Raw genomic sequence first — 25350 nt, 5'->3', positions numbered from 1 at the left:
AGTGTGGAATAAGGCTTTAAATTTTTTAACTCATTTCAAATGGTTTTTATTCTTAATTTTGAAATTTCTGTTTGCCATATATTATTTTCAAAATATAAATTGTTGCAAAGATTTCTACCAGACTTCCCTTTTATCTAGTTATTCGTTCGGTTAATTCAATATTGATTAACGCTTACTAGTGCTAAGAACTTATATGACTATAAGAAACCCATCAACTAACAAAAAAGATAAAGATCCCTGCCCTCAAGGAGCTTATATATTGGAACTAATAAATAACAAATTTGCTGATATGTTAGAAGAAAATAAGTACAATGAAAAAAGTGAATGAAGAGCAGGCTAAGAGGGGCTGGGGGTGGAGCTGGGGGTGGGGGTGTACACTGTATTTTTATTTACTTTTTTAAAATTTTTTAAATGTTTTTATTTATTTATTTATTTATTTTTGAAGGAGAGAGAGAGAGAGACAGAGTACAAGTGGGGGGAGGAGCAGACGGAGAGGGAGACCCAGAATTTGAAGCAGGCTCCAGTCTAAGCTGTCAGCACAGAGCCGGATGCGGGGCTCGAACCCACAAACCGTGAGATCATGACCTGAGCCGAAGCCGGATGCTCAACCGACTGAGCCACCCAGGCGCCCCTACACTGTATTTTTAAATAGGCAAGTAAGGAAAAACAAAAAAAAGAGGTTAGAGTGGGAGAGAGCCAAAGCATAAGAGACTGTTAAAAACTGAGAACAAACTGAGGGTTGATGGGGGGTGGGAGGGAGGGGAGGGTGGGTGATGGGTATTGAGGAGGGCACCTTTTGGGATGAGCACTGGGTGTTGTATGGAAACCAATTTGTCAATAAATTTCATAAAAAAAAAAAAAAAAAATAGGCAAGTCAGTGTGGGCCGCACGTGACTTTTGAGCAATGACCCGCAGAGGGAAGCTCGGTGTTTTTTACTGTTTCCCACTCTGTTTTGCTTTTTGTTTCCACTTAACAAAGCAGTATAAGCTAAGTGGTGAAGAACTGGTACGTGGTATGTATTGATAGAATACATATCTTTAAAGTAAAGAGGGGAAGACACATTTAATACAAAATAAACCTCTTTTTTTTTTTTTAATTTTTTTTTCAACGCTTATTTATTTTTTGGGACTAAGAGAGACAGAGCATGAACGGGGGAGGGGCAGAGAGAGAGGGAGACACAGAATCGGAAACAGGCTCCAGGCTCTGAGCCATCAGCCCAGAGCCTGACGCGGGGCTCGAACTCCCGGACCGCGAGATCGTGACCTGGCTGAAGTCGGACGCTTAACCGACTGCGCCACCCAGGCGCCCCAAAATAAACCTCTTAAAGAACATCTGGTTTCGGTTCTTGTATTTTTCCAGTGAGGAAAGGAGTAACGTTACAGCATGTTTCTATAAAGCGCTATAGTTTACAGAGTCCTCCGTATACTTTTGTTTGATGTTCATTGTAACTCAGTGAGGCAAGTAGAATTATTTCTATTAGGTGAAGAAATGAAGCTTAGAGATTTGCTCAGGTACTTACCCTTCAGTGGTTCCTCATTGCCTCCCTCTGGTTCCCCATCTCCCAAACCTCTGATCACGACTCACAAGGCCCTTCATGATCCCGTCTCTGCTTACCTTTTCACGCCATCTCTTGTCAAGTTCCCTTTCACTGTGTACTGTCAATGTCCCTTTCCAGCCATACTGAGCTGCTCCCTTTTCCTCATTTGCTGAGCTCTCCTGCCTCTGGACCTTTGCACATGCTGTTCTGGGTCACTGGCCACTCTCAAAAGATCCTTCTGGTCTCCACTTGGGCATCACTTCCTCTGGTGAGACCTCCCTGATTCTACAAAAGCTGAAATCAATGCCCCCCACTTCCATGTTTCCCCAGCACCCTATGGTCATCCCTATCAAAGTACTCATTGGTCCTTCTGTGATTGCTTCTTTGTGAGCTTCTGGAGGACAGAGGCTGTGTCTTTTTCCACCGCTGTATCCCCACTTCTTCATGCAGTTTATGGTCCTATGGGTCTTTCAGCTGATGAATAAAGAACTTGATTAATCAGTTGTTCAAGCTATATAGGAAGCTGCAATTCTAGACCCTCCCATTCAAAATCCTCCAAGTCCAAGGCCTTCCATGGCTTTCACCTGGTCATTAATTTGTAACGGCTCCATCACTACAGAAGAGAAGGTAACCCTCTTTCTCTGGGTATCTCTAGAACTCCTCTAGTTTGGTAATTACTTTCCTACATCTGGCAGTTTCTTAGTCCTATTGTGACTGTCCTTTTCTTTCCATGAAAACAAACCCAGTTTGCTCACTGGAGTTTGGCTCCTTTCAGAGTTACCTGCCGCTTCATCTTCTCTTTGCAAACAAAGCATAGATCTTGCATATGGGTGGAAAATATCCACAGATGTCTTGTTCATGGTTGCGACTCCCTTGATCAGAGCAATTAGCAGTAAACATTAACTCAAAGAGAGATTGGCACCATAGTCCAGTTTGCCTGCCATACATAAGTTTGGCTGAGGGTATACCAACATTGCCTAGTTATTTTAATTTTTCACTCCAGTAGAAATAGAACTTTGGGAACTTCTTCTCCTGGATCACTTCTTCCCAGGTATAATAGTGGCAGATTGCCGGCTCCCGTGGGGAGACTAGAGTACACTAGAATGATTTAATTTGGACATTTGGTTGGTACATGAGGTTTTTTAAGGGACTTCGTGTAGATGAAGCTCTCTGACCCATACTGTCTCATTTGGTTCTCACAAGCCCAGGGTCACACAGAAGTTGCAGAAACAGGGCATTAGCCCAGATGCTTCTTCTTCCATTGAATCATGCCACCTCTCACTCTCTCTTGTTTATACACAGTCTGTGCCCTAACAGAACTTGTCCTCTTTGTAATGCCAGGGGCATGGCTTGAGATCAGAGCATCTCGTAGAGTTCTTCAGCCATTACTCTGAGTCTTCGTGATGAGTTCTGAAAAACTGATAAGCATTCTGATTTTGACACAAATTCCTGACATTCTCATATATAAACATAGAAAAAGCTCTCAGACGGGATGTGTACATGATCTTGCTTGCCTGAATATTCAGAACAACAAATGCAGTTCAGAGAAGTACAAGGGAAAGGGGCAATTTTCAACTACCACTCTGTGCCTCAGGGGTTTTTTTGTTTTTTTGTTTTTGTAATGTAGAATTTTAACTGTTTGAAATGCTGTGAAGGAAAGAACTGAAAGCAAATTTTTTAAACAACTGTCAGTACCAAAAATATATAAATATTCAACATAATCATAAATAAAATTTAGACCAAAGAGAAAAGACCATTATAAATGACGGTGTTAATGATTCACAGATGGGTATGCTGAGTGTCTGAGCCCTTACTGTATGTGCTTTTTAATCTCCTAATTTTAGAGCATTTTCTAAAAATAATCAGGAAGCTAGGCAAGTCTGCATTTCTGCAAATCCATGATATTTAGAGTTCACAAAGGGATTATCGTTAATGTGTGAAATTGCACCCCTGGTAACACAAGTGTGTCCCATGAAACCAAAAAATGTCCATGTATATCTGAAGTTATATTTTCATTTTTACTTATGTTTATATTTTGTATTAAGTGAACCAAAAGTTGCAAAATTTAAAAGGCAACTGTTTTTAAGCTATGTGTTACATAGCTATATAGTAATTCCAACTAGTTCCTTTTACTATTTTTGGAAAGCATAAAAATATAAAAACAAAACTCATGAGCAGAACTGTTGCTAACTTTGAAGTGCTTAATATTTATATTTATATAATCTAGTGTAATACCGTCAGGATGAAATTTTAGTATAAATTTCACCTTTGAATATAGTCTGAAAAATTTAATTCAAAACTGTGGGATATCTTATACTCAGAAAATTAACAGGAGGTACCTCATGTTTTAAGTAAATGTAACTGCCTTAAATTGAGCATGACTTTGTGAAGAATGTATTATTTATTGCCTGTCAAATGCTATTATATTTGGGTTAGTATCAACTGTGGATTATGAATCATAATTGGCTAATTGGGGTCACATACGATCAAGCTGATAACACGACTTGTGAAATTCATTTATCCTCCAGGATTGTCACTAGTTTAAGCTATTTCTCAAGACATTTTTCTTTTGCCTGTAGCCTCTGTTATTACACCTAACATACCTGATTCCTACGTTGCTCAGGAAGGCACAGGTGTGAACACTTCTTTGCCTGCTTGAGATTCTCTCTCTCTTTCTATTTCCCTCTGCCTGTCTCCCCTGCTTATTCTGTCTCTCTCTCTCTTTCTCTCTCTCCCTCTCTAAGGGAAAAAAAAAGAAGACCTCTTTCATTAAGGATGCTAGCTGAAAGGCAAATAAGAGGATAGTGTTATCTTCTTCTCACAACACACACTGTTCTTTCTTCCCAGTTGCTCTTTATTACTGAGAAGAAGAAATGTCAGCATCCCTTCATCAGACAGTAATTCAGCATCTGAAACTAAAAATGAGCGGTAGGACATGAAGTCTATCCACCACAGTGGTTAAAATGTTCACTAAAAAAAATAAAATACCATTGTAACTCAATGCCCTGAAATAAAAAAGAACTTCGAGGATGAAGTCAATATTTGCATGATTAGAGAGACTTCTTACTTCATATGTATTTCTTCAAATATCTGAACTGGGTCATATTTATTCTTCAACCAGGAACAAAAAGATTTGTTATCTTTTGGTCCACAGATGTATTGGATTGTTATCAGATTTCTTACTGGAAAAGGTTAAGTTAATATTTTGACAACAGATAAAATCTTCAAAGTGAGCCACAAGCTCAAGTAATGAGAGTTAGATTTTATGGGCTAGAATGCCAAGGATAAAGAGTACAGAAAGGGTTTGAAAGTCAAGCAGTGATGATTATTCTTAGTGTAAAGCTTACATCCCTCCATTTCAACAACTCTCTTAACATGGCATCTTGTCCTTTATAGTCAGGTGTTGAAAAAGACCTTAGAGAGTCCAGGGGTGGCAAACCCACATGCTTGTTTGAGCTCGTGAATGACCATATCCATCATCTGCAAATAATAGAAGTGATAGAAACCACAGGAATTCTAGAGCTTATACCCTATCTAAGGACATTCAAGCCAATTTAAAGTAAATATTGTATCTCCCAAAAAAAAACACATCTGCAAAATAAATGTGGCCTATGTACCCCAATTTGCTACCCTATGACTTAGCCCAACCCAAACAGCAGTTTCTTCCAACATACTATCCAAGCTTCATATCCCTTCTTGAACATTCCTGCCAAGTGGCTGTTCACTTCTTTTGGAACAATTCCAGTGACAAGAACGTATTAACTTTTGAAGCTGCCAAGATTTTTATCAATTTTATCAGCAATGGTAGTAAAAGTAGTCTCTTTTGTGGTTGAGGATATTAATAGCAATGATTTGTGAACTTTAACAGTAGATGGCTCTTATCAGCAAGAGTCCCATAGGCCTCTCTCTTTTGTGATTATTACTTGAGAGTCTGTCAGTGTTGAGGGTTCTAACTCTTTGCTTCATGGGTGCTACAATTACTTCCATAACTGCAAAAAGGGTCCTCATATTTGTCTATATTATTTCAAGTTTACTTGCATTGCTCATGGTATGCAGGCTGATCTTAGAAAGGCCCATTTTCCATTAGCATTTGTTCATCCCAACACATATGCAATTTCTTGGTGCTAGGCTCTGAGCTAGGTCCTGGGATACAAGGCAGAATGTCTCTGCTTTACTTACGCTTACATTCTAGTGGTAAATGAACAAAACACAAAATAATTTTAAAAGTTCTCTGAAGGGAGGAGAAGCTGAAAGCAGGCGGGAGCCATATCATAGAAGGACTTTTGGCCACTAGGTGTCTGGAGTTTTCTAGGATGATGAGAAACCATGGAAAGATTTAAAGCAGAAGGATGACATGACTTTAGATTTTTGCAGAGGGAGAATGCTAGCATATTGTCAGTGTAGAAAATTCAGAAAATACAAAAAGCTTTAAAAAGAAAATGTACCATGCAACATACCGTCATCCAGAGCCAAGTATGGAATGGAAGATACAGAAGAATTCTGTACTAGCCAGTTCAGGCTAGTATAACAGAATAGGTGGCTTAAACAACCAACATTTGTTTCTTACAGTTGTGGAGACTGGGAAGTCCAAGCTCAAGGTGCCAGCAGATCTGGTGTCTGAGGAAGGCACTCTTCCCAGTTTGCAAAGGGCTGCCTTCCTGTTACATCCTCACATGGCAGAGAGAGAGTGCTGGACAGATTTTAAATAAATTTGGAAGTGAAGCAGGACTTGCTGATAAATAGGATTTAGAGGATAAAAGAAATAAGCAAGAATGATTCTTAGGATTTTGGCATGAGCAAATGAGTGGATGGTAGTGCCATTTACTAAATCTTGAAAGAATAGAGGAGGGACATTTTGGCCTACAGGGTGGGGTCAGAAGATGGTGTTCAATTTTAGAAATATTATATTTCACCAAGTTGGTAGTTATATAAATATAACATGTATATTTGCATATATATATATGCATGTATATATGTAATATGATTTTTTGTCTTAAAATTAAGATGATAGTACAGTTCATTTTACTTTTTATCGACTTAACAGTAAAAATATGAATTTTAGTGATTGCATAATATTCCACTGTATATTAATCTTTCTGGCAAGTCCCTTATTCCTCTATTATGTATGGTTAAACTGATTTATTCTTTTCATGTTTATGAAGGATTTCCTAGTGAATAATCTTTTCTTTTTTTTAATTTTTTTTAATGTTTATTTACTTTTGAGAGAGAGAGAGGTGTCGGGGGGAGGTGCAGAGAGAGAGAGAGACACAGAATTCGAAGCAGGCTCTAGACTCTGAGCTGTCAGCACAGAGCCGACGCGGGGCTTGAACCCACAGACTCATGAACTGTGAGATCATGACCTGAGCTGAAGTCGGCCGCCCAACTGACTGAGCCACCCAGGCGCCCTGTGAATATTCTTTTTTTAATTTATTTTAATCCCGGTAGACTTAACATACACTGTTATGTTAGTTGCAGGTATACAATATAGTGATTCAACAATTCCATAGCGGTGCTTATCATGACAAGTGATTAATTCTCATCACCTATTTTCCCTATGCCTCCATCCATTTCCATTCTGGTATAACCATCAGTTTATTCACTATAGTCAAGAGTCCGGGGGGCACCTCTGACTTTGGCTCAGGTCAGGATCTCACTGTTCATAAGTTTGAGACCCATCTCGGGCTCTGTGCTGACAGCTCAGAGCCTGGAGCCTGCTTCGGATTCTGTGTTTCCCTCTCTCTCTGCCCCTCCCCCACTCATGCTCTGTCTCTGTCTCTGTCTCTCTGTCTGTCTCTCTCAAAAATAAACATAAAAAATATTTTAAGAGTCTGTGTCTTGGTTTGTCTCTCTTTTTTTTTCCCTTTGCTCATTTTGTTTCTTAAATTCCACGTATGAGTGAAATCATATGGTATTTGTCGTTATGATTCTCGTATTTAGAGTAAATCACCAGAACTGGAGTTACTGGGTCTGATGGGCATGAACATTCTTATGGTCTTATAAATTCAACTGTATTAAATCATCTTCTAGAAAGCTAGGACCAATTTACATTCCTTCTAATAGTATATGAGAAGTTGACCTCACTTTCACCGCTGAGTATTATTACTTTAAAAGCATCTTTGCCAATTTAAAGGTGAAAAAAATCCATTTCTCTATTAATTTTTCACAGCCTGTGTGTCATGAAGGTATGCTGCAGTCTTTGATTTTGCTTTCTTTGGTTCTTTCCTGCCTCACCTGGCCCCCCTCACTCTATTCTAACAGCATGTGACTGGAGTCAGGGTCTGTCATTAGTAAGCACCAGGAGGAGATAGACTGATGCCATTAAGACAGTCATCCTTTATGAAAATATGGGAATTTTTTCTGATATATTTCCCCAAATTATACCTAAAATCAGGAAGTCTTGATGTGTCCTTGTCATCAAATTAGCTTCCAAACAGAGTGTAAAAAACTTTTTATATAGTTTTTCTACATACAAAAGGAAGAACAAAAAATGGCTAACGTTTTTCATCCTATTTAACTACATTTTTAAAATGGTATATGGTAGATAATACTATCATCCTTCTGAGCTAAACTTATCGGTTAAAATCTCTGCAGTATATCTCAAGAATTGTCAACTAAAAAGGTGTTCAGTGTATTAGGTTGTATGTTGTTTAATAATGGTTCCCTGTGGGTGATGGGCTTAGGATGGGTGGTTGTTATTTTATTACTTTTTTTGTATTGCCCAGATGTTTAATATTGAATATGTAGTCTTCTCTAACAATTAAAACTTTAACAGAACTTTAAATTTTAATTAAAAAGTGCTTTAAAATGTCTTACAAAAAAAGGCCTTGAAATTACTTTAAAAGTCAAGAACAGGAGAGGGACACCTGGGTGGCTCAGTCAGTTAAGCGTCAGACTTGGGCTCAGGTCATGATCTCGCGGTCCGTGAGCTCGAGCCCCACATCGGGCTCTGTGCTGACAGCTCAGAGCCTGGAGCCTGCTTCGATTCTGTGTCTCCCTCTCTCTCTGCCCGTCTCCCACTGACACTCTGTCTCTCTGTCTCTCTGTCTCTGTCTCTCCCTCCCTCAAAAATAAATAAACATTAAAAAAAATGAAGAACAAGAGTAACTGAAACATTTGCAGGGATTAAATAGAAAAATTTTGAAAAACCAGGCTTATACAGTGTACTAATTGTATGTCATAACACTTGACCTCAAACCAACAATTACACTTTTGTAAAAACCCAAGCCATCTTTTAAATATGTTTTCGAACACCTTTTTAAAAATGGATCAGGGAAAAACAAATTCAAAAGGACTGTGACTTCCTGTTGGTGAAGTCAGAATGCTGTGAAGATAGAAAGCTTGGCTTTCAGAGGGAAAGTCCTGTCACAGCTGAGCGTCAAGGACAAATGTGAGTTCTAAAATGGCATTTGCAAACCATATTAAAAGACCTACAGTTGTCTCTTTGTTAATAATAATGTCTACTGTTTGAGTATTTTTCTATGTGCCGGGTAGTCTTTTATGTGCTTTACGTGTACTATCTTGTTGAAGATTTTAAAGATTTTTTTTTTTTTAAGTTGCCCAATTCTCTAAATGAGGAAACAGGTCAGAGAGAGAGCTTGCCCAAGATCACCCTTTGGTCAACAGTGGGGTAGGGTTTAACCTCAGGATTATCTTATCCTAATGCTTACTCTCAGGTATTACTTGTAACCTTTAGCCTTCTATCTTATCTAAACTGTTTTTCTTCCAAGTATAAACAATTGAACATCCACTGCTTTCAAGAATAGCTGTCACTGAATCAGACTATGTGCAACTTGCTTCTCTGCCATTATCACTTCTAATCATTGCTCATCCCTCTTAACTGGACTTGCTGGGTACACAACCTTGCTCACTGGCCCACTTTGCTTCAAACTGGAGACCCCACGTTCTTCCTTTGGCCCCTCAAAGCACAACTAAAACGACATTAAGAGTGACACTTTATTGGATGTAGGAGAGTGGAAGAGAAGACATGGTGAAAGTGATTTCTGCAAAAAAAAGGAAAGAGTATTCAGTATCAGATTCAGTATCAGTCACCACTGTTCCTAGGGAATTACCCACAATTCCTCACCACAGGGGATTTCTTTTTCAGACTCAGTCCTCTTGACACATTGCTGGGCCCTTTGCTTTTCTTCTGCAGCCTGTTCTAATAACCCTCATCTGGCTTCCAACTCTCTAACACGTCTGGGAACTGGGAAGGTCGAACAGCTGTTGAGCTCTTCACCCCCCCATCCCAGCCTAGGCTCTGGCCCTAGGTTTGTACTGAATAACTCACTAAGATATTCTGGGATCTTAGGACAGTGCCATCTACTCAGGTACTCCACCTTCACCTTTACAAAGGACTGGCTACAAATTTGAAATTATATTTTCCTCTTTAGCCTCTCCTGAATCCAGTGTGTCCACTCCAACAAGCTCAGCAAACCTTAAATATTAGTCAGGGTCTTCCAGAGAAACAGAACCATGGGAATTGTATGTTACGATATTAATATATTGATTAACGTAATAGTAACATAATATAAAATAATAGTGTATTATTTATATGCATTATGTTTTATATATGTGTACATATAAAACATATAATGCATAAAATATATATAATCTTTCTCTCTCTTTCTCTCTGTCTCCATTGATATTTATTTAAAAAAAAAATGGTTCATGCAGTGTGAGAGCTGGCACACCAGAAATCTGTTGGGCAAGCTGGCAGGCTGGAAATTCAGGTTAGAATTGATGTTGCAGTCTTTGGTCTTAATTCTGCAGGACAGGACAGGACAGGACAGGACAGGCAAGCTGGAAAGGTTTCTGTGTCCCAGTCTTGAGCCTTAATTCCTTCTTCTTCAGAAAATCTCAGTCTTGTCTTTTACGACCTTCAACTAATTGGTTAAGACCCATCCACATTAATGGAGCTTAACTCAATTTGCTCAACATCCACAGATTTAAATGTTAATAACATGAAAATTGCCTTCACAGCTACATAGTGATTGGTATTTGACTAAACAGCTGGACATATCACCTAGCCAAGTGAACACATAAAATTTACCCAGCACATTCTAGATATTTGAATTCCTGTTATGTACCAGGCACAAACATGGTCTTACCCTCAGTGTACTTAAAAGTTAGTTGGAACTCTTTCACCTAGGATTCTTTGAAATAGCCCTGCTTTCAGAAAGATTCACTTACCCGTTATGCCCAATCCCTGTATGCAGAACCATCAGATTTACAAAATTGGGGTGAAGGCTAAGACCTCTAACATCAGCTTAGGTTCCGTAGCGTTATTGAGTAAGGAAGCATGACCACTATGGGAATTCTGGGCATGGTTCCAGGTATTCCAGGCAAACGAAAGCATTTATGATTGTGGAGGAACCTGATCAGCTACTGAGAAGAAACTATCTTTGGGTGTAATGGTGATGGTTGTGTGGCATAATGGAGATGGACAGTCCTGAGTTGAAAATCCTACAGTTGGACACAAGTTCTACAATGTTGAACAAAACCTTCCTTTTTCCTTTTCATTGTCTATAAAGTAGGAGTGATTTTTTTAAATATTTTTTTAAATTTTTTATTTATTTTTGAGAGAGAGAGAGAGAGCACGAGTGGGGGAGGAGCAGAGAGAGAGGGAGACACAGAATCCCAAGCAGGTTCCAGGCTCTGAGCTGTCATCACAGAGCCTGACATGGGACTCAGACTTGTGAACCATTAGATCATGACCTGAGCTGAAGTTGGACGCTTAACCTCTGAGCCACCTAGGCACCTAGGAGTAATATTCTTTCAGAGCTTTAGTAAGGGTCAAACAAATATATATATATATATATATATATATATATATATATATATATATATATATATATATATATATATATATATAAATTTCCCCACAGTGTGTTTCATACTGTTTATGTAGTAGTGTTCTTTCAAGTCAAGGCTGAGTCACAAGAAATTAAAACTGACCCAGTCATATTTAAAAAAAGATAGAGATGATAATCATTGGGCAAGCATCAACACCCACAGCTTCATGGAGACAGGACTTGGTCCTAGAAAGTCAGGAGTCAAGGTTGTCTCTCTCTTTCTCTGCTTCCCCAAGGTCTCTCATTTTCACATTTCTCTCCCAGTCTTTTCCATTCTCCTTTATAGACTAGTTTCTTTCCTTATCCATTAACTTGCATGTGACTTCTGTTGTTATGACTTCAATTAGGCCCTAACTCTACATAGTCTTTGATTTTCAGAATTTATCTCTTAGTTCTGATTGCCCAGACTGTCTGCCTATGGAAGAGCAACCCTTGAGTCAAGTGTCAGGTGGGACCTCATTGTATAATCAGCCCGAGGAAAGGGTCATGAAGACAAATATGCCAACATAGGCCTATCTCTTCAACAAGTAGAAAATGTTAGACTTGGATGACATCCCTAGACGTGCACATGTAGCTGCAGTGAAATCATATCACCTTGAACTTACTCAGACTCAAACCTCATATAAAGTATAGAATGTGCCGCCATTATTGTCATCTAACCCTCACAATAAGTAAATCTAACATTATAGAGCTTACTATGAATAACATAATTAAAAAGGTGAGTATACCAACAAACAAACAGAAACACTTTGTAATTCCTCATCCATATCCCATTCACCACTAAGGTTTCATAGTTATCTTAAATGCAATGTGGTTTGAGTGTCCAAACATCTGCATATAGACTTTCCTTTTGTTCTTCCTTAAACGATACTTGATTGTGCTTATGCACTTTCCACATGTGGTGCATACACCAAACCATGCATACCATGTGTATGGAAGACTTAATAATTTTTTTCAATCATAAATTTGGCAATACATGTTTCTTAGCTCTTCCTTGTTGACTTAAAAATCACCCTTGTGTAAGCTGGTATTCCATGTGGTCACATTATCACTGGTCATTCCAAATGGAATACAATTATTCTGAATTACAGATGGTGCTGATCAATACTTGATCTTATTATTTTGGTTAATTATATTGCTAAAATAGGTGGTAGAACAGGAAAGGATTTACTAAATTTCATTTAAAAGACCTAAGGTTTTGCAACTAATTAGTTTCTGAGCCAAATATTTGACTCCTGTTTTTGTGCTTTTCTTCCTGAATTCACTGTCTTCCTGAAGGTTTGCTGTGTTCCACAGTCGTGGACTACCAAGTTATTTGAAAAAAATAGGCTGTTAATAGCCAAGAACTACAAAAATAGGGAAAATATGGCTATGTGAGGACAAAGCATTGCTTGTAATGGAGAGAGTATAAAACTTATTCCCTATGCTCACGGTTTTGTACCATCTTGTAACAGGGAACACAAAATATGTAATTAGTGGGACAAATCTGCATATTTACATGAATTTTAAAAATGCTTAGATGCCACCACCTTTTCCTTTTCTGTCATGTACAGTATTGTTGATAACCACCAAATTTGATATTAGCTTTTAGCTTTCTATAAAATTCTGTGGGCATTGTTCAAGACTTGCAGCATGAGAAATCATGCTTATGAACTCATCCATTTGTTTTCTGGGAATAGTTGCAGAAATTGAAGCAGTAAAAAAACTCTGTTGCTTTATTTACTGAAGTGTTGGATTGCATGATTTTAAACCAAGGACAAAGAGAAAAGAGGAAGAGTTTTACTAACACTGTCAATTGCCTTTCCAGCACACAGCTGATTAAGAAATGCTTGTACAGCTATTTGCAATAACGTAGAAGACATGTCTACTCTTTGATAATTGCTATATAAGTTTTCCTTGTTTATTCTCACAGAGTGGTTCTCAGAAAGTTTATGTAATGTGCGGAGGATTATACCAAGAAGGAAGTGTTTCAGAAATGGTTTAAGCTGCTTCTGTATGTGCATAAGCATGTGAGCATGTTTGTGTGGCCCATGTACACGTGTACGTGTATGATTCATGCATCTCTTTGCACAAAGGATTTGAGGTCACAGGATGTCATTCTGGGTAAAAAGGCACATCAAATTATAATCAGCTAGTAGAGCAGACACTACATAATGTTCTCTTTGGCATAGATTTCTGGAAATCTTACAAGCTGAAGAAGGTGAGATCCTGGGGCTTTTAATTTGCACGAGGGTAAAATCATCCCTTTGCGCTGAAAGGGTGTGAGGAAAAGATTTCCCTAGGGAAGGCAAGCTTTTAGAAGCGCTCACTGTACAATTCATAAAGACACAAACTGTCGTATTTTACATTTGAAAACTAAAACTTTAAAAATTATTTATCAAAATTAAAACTACAGGAATTAAAACATAAGGGCGAGGTGTGGCTGGCTTTTGACATTGTTAATCTGGTTTCTGTCTCAGGTCTATTTGTATGGGTCAGAAGCTCTTCCTTCTCCAACAAGACTCAGCCTAGGCTTGCCTAATAGCCTGCTGTAATTGAGCCAACCACCTTCTGTAGGGGAGGAGCCAGGACAGAAATAGCTAGGATTTAATGTTGTGAACAAGAGCTTCCTAAAAACCTTAAATCTTATCTCCTACTTCTCATTTGGGTTGAAAGGACATAAACACTAAGCTTCGAGGAATGGAAATTAGTTATTTGCAATAAGGCCCTTTTTCCTTCCTGGTTGAAAGCAACCATTACAAAGTAGTCATCCTAACAAGTAAATACTCATATTGTTTTTATTATGTGTGATTATAATCCATTCTTGTCCCCTGATGTCATGACATAAGTATCTTTGAGTAGAACTCTATTAAGGAACTTTCTAAGAAAGAAAGATGGTAATTTGAGGGACCTCTCTAGACTTTTGGGAAAATTGGGAGGGTGAGAAAATAATGGTTAAGAGCATGGGCTTTGGTATCACAGCAGAATACAACTTCCCTAAGCCTCCATTTTTTTCATAAAATGGGGATAATAATAGGTCCTGCCTCAGATATGGCATATAAAGTATTTAGCAGATCTACTAGTTTCCTGTTGCAGTTGTAACAAATTACAAAAATATGAGTGGCTAAAAACAACACAAATTTAAAATTTTATAGCTTTGGTGATCTGAAGTGCAAAACGCTTCTCATAAAGCTATGTGGGTAGGTGGGGCTGCTTTTCTTTCTGGAGACTCTAGGTAAGGATCCATTTTCTTGCCTTTTCTAGCTTGTAGAGGCCCCCTGCCATGTTCAAAGCCAGCAGTGGCCAGTCAAGTCTTTCTCACATCACATCACTCAGCCACAGACTCTCCAGTCTCCCTTTTCTACTTATGAGGACACCTGTGATTACTTCGGTCCCATCAGGATAATTTCCTATCTCAAGGCCAACTAATTAGCAACCCTTAATCCCATCTGCAAGCTGAATTCCTGCTTGCCTCGGAAGGGAACATGTTCACAGGTTCCAGGGATTAGGACAAGGACACGTGTAGGGTCATTTGTTCTGCCTACCATACCAGAATACCTGCCACTAAATCAACCCACAGGAGCTGTGTCGGTTTTTGCCATTCTTACCCCCCCAAAAGGAAGAAACCCTCTCTGAATGGTTTCTGTTGTTCAACAAGATGCCAGCTGACCAATGTCCCAGAAACCAGATAAGTACAAAGCCCTCCTCACTCCATTTCAAAACCCTTTACAAACAGTAGTTTTGGCACTCTGCCTTTAAAGGTGAAAAAAAAAAAAAAAAGAAGAGTGTTGTTACATCTGACCTAAATACACGTGGTCTACAGCATTCTTGTTCTCTCTTCACACTTCTTTCTTGAGGATATCGTCTGCTATGGTATCAACTCACCTCTATGCAGCTGACTCTCCCAAAGTAGAACTTGAATGCTAACCTTTCTGTCAAGCTTAAGGGACCACATGTCCAGCTTGAGCTGGGAACCTCCTCCTGAATATTCTGTGTGTCCCTGAAATATCTCCGGAATTCAAATGACTGCCTTTGACTCAAACCATCCTTCCTCCCTGCTGGTTGCAAGGGCAGCGCTCCTCTTTCTGGCATGTAGACAAAAACACCTGCCACCCTTGTACTCCTTATCCATTAGCTTGCATGCAGCTTCTGTTGTTAGGACTTCAATTAGGCTCTGCCGCCCTTGTGCTCCGTAGCACTCTTACAAGTGCCATCCAAGTTCAAGCTTCTTGTACCTTTGTCAGGACTATAGGTGGAGCCTCCTAATTGTCTCGTGTTTTCCTCCCTTCACTGATATGTGCCAATACCCCCAGGAAGCCTCAGGTCCCTCCTTTCCATACCTTTGGCCTTAAATCAATCCCACTTTGTATTATATCCATTTTTGTCAACATACTGAAGGGCTCAAGGAATTATTTTTAAGCACCTACCATTTGATAGACATTGTATTTAGACATTTCACATGCAATATCTCATTTAACCCTAATTTAATGCCCTAGCAGGTAGATGTTATTTCTACTTTTTAATTAGTGAGGCAATTGGAGGTTAGAAAGCTTTGAATATAATTCAGCCAAAACTACACAGTAAGCGGCAGAGAGAGAATTCAAACTCTGATGTATCTGATTTCGAAGCCCCTACTTCTACCACTACACTGGAGCCCTCCCATTTGACTTTGTTTTTAAGGCATCTGTTTTGTTAAGCAGCATGTATTTTAGCAGCAAATCTTCCAGTAGCCTCATGACAAACATATGTGTGCTCATGCTGGTGGTGGTTTCTGTAGGCAGCTAAGGACTGCTGGTGTGTTTTTGGTTTTGTTTTTGTTTTTTCTCGAAGATCTAGGACTTGTTAAACCTCTGCCATTGACATGGCTTGCAGATAAATCCAGGTGCATTTCTTACATCCGGAAAAAAAAAAACGGATGGTGTGAGAAGGAAGTTATTTGTCCATGTGTGCATGGGTTTTACCCATGTTAAGGCTCTTCTGAAGTTAAATAATCCTGATAAATCTGTTGCCTTTCCATTAGAGATCAACTCTCAGTGACAAGCCAAAACATGCTTTTCTTCTTTTACCAAAACACCCACAAAGGAAATAGAAACCAGTTTAGCAACTTTGTAAGTGGGTGCGAAAGGATTCCTATAAATAAAGCCTCCATTGTGCCACTCTGTTCATGTTAGGTTTGGAATGCTGATGGTTTATGTTGTCCTACTCTGAACTTTTACTGACAACCTAGTGAATTAGCTCTAGCTGACTTCGATACTTCTTAAAGTATCGAACAATACTTTATGAACACATGCTTAATCACAAACAATACTTTATGAACAGACTTTGTTCCCCTCCACCACTACTCTTCATCCTTTCCTGATCAGTTACTTTCTTAAAGAGAGAAAAACAAATAATGTAACTCAAACTAGGTGATCTTAATGATAGGAAGAATGCTGTCTGGGACATTAAGAAGCTTTATTGCTCATTTAAAAAAGTATCAAAGCAAATACTATAGAGAGGTCAGTTTGGGCAACTCTTTTCTATTCACATGGTGGCTCCCCTGCCCCCCCCCCCTTTTTTTTTTAGTATGGAACCATAGAATGTAAAAAGCTGCAAGAAATAGACTTCAGTAATGTAAGGAAGTATCCTTTCAAATCTTATTCTTTTATAGGTAGGAAAATGCAAACAAAATTAACTACTAGATGTTTTCTTAGATTTTTGTGTAATTGTGAAAGCTAAGCATAGCAGAAGAAATTGACCTTAAACTTGAGAATTAAAAATGCTGTCTGGAGTTATTATTGGGTCATTATTCAAAATTGGAATACTGACAATGGGTCATATAAAAGTATTATGTCAATGTGAAATTGAGGTTGAAAACAACTCTATGGTTATTAAAAAATATGCATATTCATCCATAGTCATAGGAAGTATACCTAAGTATTTAGGGACACAGGACCATGATGCATGTAACTTACCCTCAAATGGTTCAGCAAGTATATACACTGTGTGTATGTATATAAATATAAATATATATATGATGTATACATATATATATTTACATATCATGAAGAGAAAGAAAACACAAATGTAAAAGAAATGGGATAAAATATTACAGTGGTTGAATCTATGTAAAGAATAATGAGCATACCTTTGTCCTAAGCAATGTTAATTTACATAGATGAGCAAATGATGCGTGAATCTAGATTTCCATCCAAGAAGATTATAATTAACAATAGACCTATAAATTCAAGTGTTTACTAACCATATCCATTAGGACATTTCACAGATAATTCAAAATTAACCTTCCCACAATTGGTTTTACAAGGTCCCCCTTTAACCTGAATTTCTTCATTGTTTCTGGTACCAAACTAGATCCTTTCCTCCATTTCCCTTACCACATCTCCTCCACCAACACAAGGAAACATTCATGACACTCTAAGTCTGATCAAATCAAAAGTTAGAATCAACCCTTAAAATAACAAAAAATTGGATTATTATGAATATGTTTTTGAAACTCGCATCAGGTGTGTACATATTCATTCAGTCAATATGGTTTTCCACAGCAACTTCTGTGTCTAGCAACTTCTGGTTGGGTCATTGGACACATACTTACTGGCCTCCTACAGTGTTCTAGAGGCTGTTTTGGATGTGAGGATATAGCAAGGAACATTCTTAGAGTTTAAATTCTAGTGGGGGTGGTTATTCAGAAGCATATAAATGTATAATGTCAGTGGTAAGTGTCATGAAAGAAAAGTGTACAAGGGGGTGTTTCCTTGGGTACTGTAATCAGGGAAGACCTCTCTAGTGAAGAAGTATATGAACAGGGATTTAATATAATGGTGAAGCAAAGTCAGGCTAATGTCTTGGAAGAACATTCTAAGAAAAGGGGAATTTCAAGTGTGAAGGCCTTAGGCCAGGAGTATGCTTGGTGTTCAGCCAAGAGGCCTATGTGTATTATTATACTCAGTTAGCAAGAGGATAAGGAAGGAAGGGAGTTCTTAGGTCTGGATCCTATGATCCACTCTGTGAGCAGTGAATCCACTCTGCCAGGTCTAATTTAGTCTGGGTATCGATTTCAGTTGTCCTCATGATTTTGTACTTAGACTGAGAACACAAACTGGACTGCATTTTGTGGGGAAGAAGGGATATTGAGGACCAAGGACAAGGTGAAGGAGTCTCCCAAGTGCAAAGATGTTGCCCTGAAGATTACTGACCCCGAATTGGATAGACCCCAGAGAACTGAAAGTGTGGTGTCAGAAAGATGACAGCAGGAGGAGTAAAACCTTTGTCCTGCGTGAACTAGCATCACTGGTCAAACAGCCTGGACACCCCAGTCTCTTCTCTTTGCCTCCTCCCCTCCCCATTGTTCCAAATGGCTGTTCCAAAATTAACTAAGCTGCTATCTAGGATCCTTTCTAGCCTTTAGGTAGTGATGGAGAGTATTTTGCTTTTGTACTAAAGCAGTGACTTTTGTCAGGAAGTGTAATACATTGTTTTAATAAGTAAAGTAACTCGATGCCACACTATCTCAACTTATGAATGGATAAAGAAGACGTGGTACATATGTACAATGGAATACTACTTGGTAATAAAAAAAATGAAGTCTTGATTTGCAACAATGTGGATGGAGCCAGAGTGTGTTATGCTAAGCAAAATAAGTCAGTCAGAGAAAGGCAAATATCATATGATTTCACTCATATGTGGAATTTAAGAAACACAACAGATGAACGTAGGGGAAGGGAAGGAAAAATAAGATAAAAACAGAGGGAGGCAAACCATAAGAGACTCTTAAATACAGAGAACAAACTGAGGGTTGCTGGAGGGGAAGTAGTTGGAGGGATGGGCTTCATAGGTGATCGGAATTAAGGAGAGCACTTGTTGGGATGCGCACTGGGTGTGTATGTAAGTGGTGAATCACTGGGTTCTACTCCCTAAACCAATACTACACTGTATGTTAACTAACTTGAATTTAAATAAATAAGTTTAAAATAATAATAATAAAATAAAATAATAAATTCCAGTTTTTATGTCAGTTTCTAGGCACATGGTCTAGGCACATAGACCAAATATAATATAATTTTAATTTACATACCTCTGTATGGTTAAAAAAAAATGCAAACAACAAAAAAGGTCATTCTGTTTTTTTCAAGAGAACTGACTTTTTTCCAGGATTGACTTACATGACTAAAACAGCTTGAATTATTTTCTAAAATATCTATTCCATTTTATTTTCTTCTTCATCAGTTTCTAATCAATTCATCATTTTTCTTGCTCATTTTACTCTTCTTGATCTTTGTTGTTTCCCCTTCTTGATGTCCATAGTCCTAAAGATTGTCTTCCTTTTGCTGAAAAATCTTTCTGATAAGCATACCCTCTTCAAGTTCATGTAAAATAAATATAAATAAGTAAGGGTAGAAGACAAAATGGGGCAGAACATCATATGGAAATGAAAACAGTATATTCAAGGCACACTCTTCATATTTTATAATTAATAATTATAATTTACAAAGTAAAAAGTTAAAAGTATATGCTATTAGGCAGTCTCCACAGCACCATTGATTGATATAACTATTTTAATCAGACGTTAACTTTAACATAATTCTTTTAGGATATAATAATCTTCATGTACTATATAGCTTCTTATGCATGTAACCATTCATTTTCTTCTGTAGACTTTATTGTAGGATCTTGAAATCAAGCTTAAAACTCATTCATCACGATGATCTGCATTTTTTCTTTTATTTCCTTTCTTTATCTCTTCTCATGATAATTTTTAATTTTCCAAACCAGACCAGAAAAGCTTTTTTTTAGATTATGGAAACACTAATTTGAAAAGACATTTTTACCTCCATGTTTACTGCAACATTATTTACAGTAGCCAAGGTGTGGAAGCAACCTAAACGTCCATCCATAGATGAATGGAGAAAGATATGGAATACTACTTAGCCATAAAAAAAAATGAAACCTTGACATTTGCAACGACATGGATGGATCTGGAAGGTGTAATGCTAACTGAAATAAGTCAGAGAAAGACATACCGTAGGATCTCACTCATATATGGAATTTAAGAAACTAAAACAAGAACTTCCTTTCTTGGGTGGCAGCCAGAGCAGAGAGAGCGCCCTGAAGGCCTTGGGCACACTGGGAGAATACAAGGTAGTGGGGTGCCTCCTGCCCACCCCCAAATGCCGCACTCCACCCCTCTATTACATGCGAATCTTTGCACCTGATCATGTTGTCACCGAGTCCCGCTTCTGGTGCTTCGTGTCTCAGCTGAAGAAGATGAAGTCTTGGGGGAAATCGTCCACTGTGGACAGGTGTTGGAGAAATCCCCTTGAGGGTGAGGGACTTCAGCACCTGGCTGCGCTCTGACTCCGGCAGGGGCGCCCACAACCTGTACCGGCAGTACCGGGACCCGACCGCGGCAGGCGCTGTCACCCAGCGCTACTGAGACACGGGCGGGCGCTCCACACCGCGCCGGGCTCACTGGATCCAGGTCACGAAGGTGGAGGAGATCGCAGCCAGCAAGTGCCACCGACCCTCAGCCCAGCAGTTCCGGGACTCCAAGATCGAGTTCCCGCTGCCCCACTGGGTCCTGCGTCCCCAGCACAAGCCATAATGCACTGCCAGGGACCCAACACATTCTTGAAGATGCAGAGCCTCCCTGTCCCCAGGTTGGCCGAAATAAACTCCTTGGGGGAAAAAAGACAGAGAGAGAGAAACAAACAATCAAAAAAGGAACAAAGAAAAAAAAAAAGAGAGAGAGACAAACCAAAAAACAAACTCTTAACGATAAACAACTGGTGGTTACCAGAGGGGAGATGGTGGGGGGATGGGTGAAATAGGTGAAAGGCATTGAGACTTAATTTTTATGATGAACACAAGTAATGTATAGAATTGTTGAATCAACACAGGTATCAGGTTGTATACCTGAAAGTGATAGAACACTCTATGTTAACTCTAATGGAAGTAAAATTTTTAAAAAAATTAAAATAAAACATAAAAAATATGAAATAAAATAAATTTTAAAGAGAAAATCTTTTTTAATGTATATTTATTTGTTTTGATCCAGAGAGGGAGAGAGAGCAAGCATGGGGGAGGATCAGAGAGAGGGAGTGAGAAAATCCAAAGCAGGCTCCTTGCTGTCAGCATAGAGCCCTATGCGGGGCTCGATCTCACAAACGGCAAGATCGTGACCTGAGCTGAAAGGAAGAGTCAGACACTTAACTGACTGAATCACCCAGGTGCCCGAAAAGAGAAGATATTTTTTTTTAATGTTGAATACAGGTCACACATGATATTCCAATTTCAGGTATATAACATAGTGATTCAACAACTCTCTATATATGCTGTGCTCACAAGTGTAGCTACCATCTGTCACTGTGCAACACGATTGCAATACCATCGACTATATTCCCTGTGCTGCACTTTTTATTCCTGTGACTTATTTATTCCATACTGGAAGCCTGTAGCTCCCACTGCCCTTCACCAATTTTGCCTGTCTCCCACCCCCACCCCTCGGGCCATCATGTTTGTTCTTTGTATTTACAGGTTTGATTCTGCTTTTTTGCTTGTTTGTTTGTTCGAGCTTTGTTTTGAAGAGTTCATCCTAATCAATTTCTGCATTATAAAAAATGTTGTACAAACATGGCTTGTCTTGACGTGGCAGGCAATATGTGAGATTTCTACACATGCTTTTATAGCTGTCTCTTCATGATAATTTAACAAGCTAGCATTTATTGGGTACTTACTATAGGCCAAGTACTGTTCTATGTACCATGTATGTATTAAGTCATTTAATCCTGATAGCAGCCCTATGAGTTAGGAACTATTAAAATCCTGGTTTCACAGATGATAAAACTGAGAGGCAGAGAGGTTGATAATTTACCCCAGGCCTCATGTCTGGAAAGTAGAGAACCAGAGATTTGAGCCCAGGCAGACTGGCTCCGGAGCCTTAACTGTTCATCACTCTGCAAAGCTTGCGTTAGCTGATGTAGCCCAGAGAACGCGGGAGGGATGCTGACTACTGAGTGCAGACTGCTGAGCAATGTAACAGGAGGGAGGAACAGAATGGAAAATTTGCTCCCTGCTTAATATGTGACATGTTTCCCAAAAGCACAGAACTGTAAGAGACTTTATTTTTTCTTTAGTCATAAAGTATGTGCACAAGGAAGAGAATTTAAAAGGCTGTGTGTAGGGGTGCCGAGGTGGCTCAGTTGATTAGGTGTCAGACTTCAGCTCAGGTCACGATGTCACGGTTTGTGAGTTCCAGCCCCATGTCGGGCTCTGTGCTGACAGCTCAGAGCCTGGAACCTGCTTCGAATTCTATGTCCCCCTCTCTCTCTGCCATTCCCCCTCTCACACTCTGTCTCTCTTTCTCTCTCAACAATAAACATAAAAAAAATAATAATGATAAATAAAAGGCTGTGTGTAACAGATGGCTGCATTTGCACTGTAACCTCAGTGTTTAGAACAGGCTTGCCTCAAACATGTAGTTGTTCAGTAAACCACATTAAGTTTTTTTACAGGCTACCTGATTTGCTTTAGTAAAAGCTCTTTTATGAATATTAAACTTAACAGCTGTTTTGTGAGGCATTTCTTTTCCATGAAGCTTAACACTTAAAATACCCTTTATGTATCCAACGGTAAGTGCTGCTATAAGCAGTTCAAAATCTCTTTGAAACACTCCCTCCGTTAAGAAAAAAATTTGTTAAATACTTGACAAGCAACCTTTCTCCTAGAGAAGCTAGAGGGTTTCTACGGACCAGGGGAAATCGCCTCTGCTTCATCCATCCCCTTGAGAATCTTAGTTGAGAACTGACACCATTCATCATTCAGCATCGTGACCCCGTTTTTTCCCATTCAGTACTTCACCTGAGAGGGGAAGTGCTCTTACTGGTCTTCTGCAGAGTGCATTTTGAAAAGGGTGCGCACTACCAGTAAAATTCACATCTCAGGTTAAGATTGTATCCTTGGCATTGTAATGTGATATTAGCAAAAGTACTTTTATAATCCTACCTGCCAACAATTAACATCTATAAATAGAAAGATCACACGATTCCAAAATTACCCAAGTCTTGGAAAGAGTTTTTATCATAGATCTTCCTTTAGTCAAGGGTCTTTTCTCTACCAACTTCAAAAAAAAAAAAAAGCTCAATTTGAACAAACTCTGATGATGTAATCAAGCAGATTTATCCATATCATAAAAATAAACCAACACACTTAGGAATTTAAACTCACATTATCATAGTCAACAATAATGTATGGTACACTTAAATTTATTTTAAGAGGGTATATCTTATGCTAAATGTTCTTACCATAATAAAATTTTAAAAATACTTTCAAAAAATAAAATAAGTCACATTACCATAAATTCATTAATCTACATACTGTAATAACAGATATAATATAAAGAAAAAAAAGGTAAACTAGGAAAGGGGCGCCTGGGTGGTTCAGTTGGTTAAGCCTCTGACTTCGGCTCAGGTCATGATCTCAAGGTTTCTGAGTTGGAGCCCTGCGTTGGGCTCTGTGCTGAGAGGGCAGAACATGCTTTGGATCCTGTCTCCCTCTCTCTCTGCCCCCCCCCCCCAAATAAATAAACATTAAAGAAATGTAAACCAGGAAAATAAATTAAAAACTAAGCTAGAAAAATAATCTAGAATAGGGGATCCTGGGTGGCTCAGTCAGTTGAGCATCTGACTCTTGATTTCAGCTCAGGTCATGGTCCCAGGGTCATCGGATTGAGCTACCGCTCAGTATAGAGCCTTCTTGGGATTCTCTCTCTCCCTCTCCCTCTCCCTCTCCCTCTGTCCTTCTTCCCTGCTTGTGTGTTCCCTCTCTCTCAAATAAATAGATAAACATTACATATATAATATAAATAAAATTAATGTAATAAAATAAATAATATATATTACAGGTATTATTTATTTTAGAAAGAGAGAGAGAGTAATGTGGGTCTCAATCCCATGAACCATGATGAACCATGAGATCATGACCTGAGCTGAAATCAAGAGTTGGACGCTCAACCAACTGAGCCACCCAGGTGCCCCATAAAAATAGATTAAAACCTTGGTTTCTGAACATAACTTGTTCTGGAAACATGCTTATAATCCAAAGCACTTACTTATCAAAGCGAATTTCCCCATAAGAAATAGTGGAAACTCAGATGATTCATTCTACAACCCCAAAATATTCATATAAAAATGGTTACAATACTGTAATACACAATAATAAAGAAAATACAAAATATAAAGAAAGATAAATTAACCTGCACTTACCTTTGAAAACCTTCATGGCTGGTGTGAAGCAGACAAGAAAGAGGAGGATTATTGTGTAGGACAACTTGCACTATCACTAATGGAATCATTGCTGTCTATTGACTCAATGGAATATTTCTTTCTTTTTTTTTTTTTTTTTTTTTTTTGCAACTTTAAGAAGGAACCTATCCAATGACCTAGAATGAAGCAGAGCATTCCTAAGCTTACTGTTGTCTGGAAAAGCAAAGGACTGTCCATAGGTGCTTTGAAGTGACAAAAACACACTAGTGCCAGTTGTGGGCACCTTCCAACGTTCTGAAAAATCACTGATTTCTGCCAAACACCACAGCCTGAGACAGAGCATCTGAGAATGGGAGACAGTCACCCACAATCCCTCAGCAAGACAGAGAGAGAGAGAGAGAACCATTGGCTCAGTTGTGATCATGTGACATTCAGCATCATAAGTTAAAATTTATTAGAAATGTTTGCTCTTCTTGTGGAACACTCACAGAACAAGTTACTCACAAGTCAAGGTTTTACTGTATTTTTAAAGAAGAGCTCTTAGCAACCTGGATCCCAAAGGTGATGGACAGTTAAGAGAAAGCAGTGCCTAAGAACCAGTACTACTCATAGGAAACTATGTACATCAGACGCCTAATGGACAGGTCTGAACCCAATTAAAATATTGAGTTGGTCTTACAAAACCCTGAAACAACTACACTTAACTGATGAGTGAGTCACGTCTAG

General features: G+C 38.7%; 1 protein-coding gene and 1 pseudogene across 3 annotated transcripts in view; both read left to right on the top strand.

Annotated features, from left to right (window-relative positions):
- OXR1 (oxidation resistance 1) overlaps positions 1–25350 on the top strand; it is a 364732-nt gene that overhangs the window by 216049 nt on the left and 123333 nt on the right. The gene's annotated exons all lie outside the window — the stretch shown is intronic.
- LOC115506492 lies at positions 20405–20966 on the top strand (annotated as a pseudogene).

The sequence above is a fragment of the Lynx canadensis genome, chromosome F2, assembly GCF_007474595.2.
Source record: "Lynx canadensis isolate LIC74 chromosome F2, mLynCan4.pri.v2, whole genome shotgun sequence".
Lineage (NCBI taxonomy): Eukaryota > Metazoa > Chordata > Mammalia > Carnivora > Felidae > Lynx > Lynx canadensis.
Note: the sequence above shows the minus strand (reverse complement) of the source record. Positions and strands in the feature narration are given on the sequence as shown.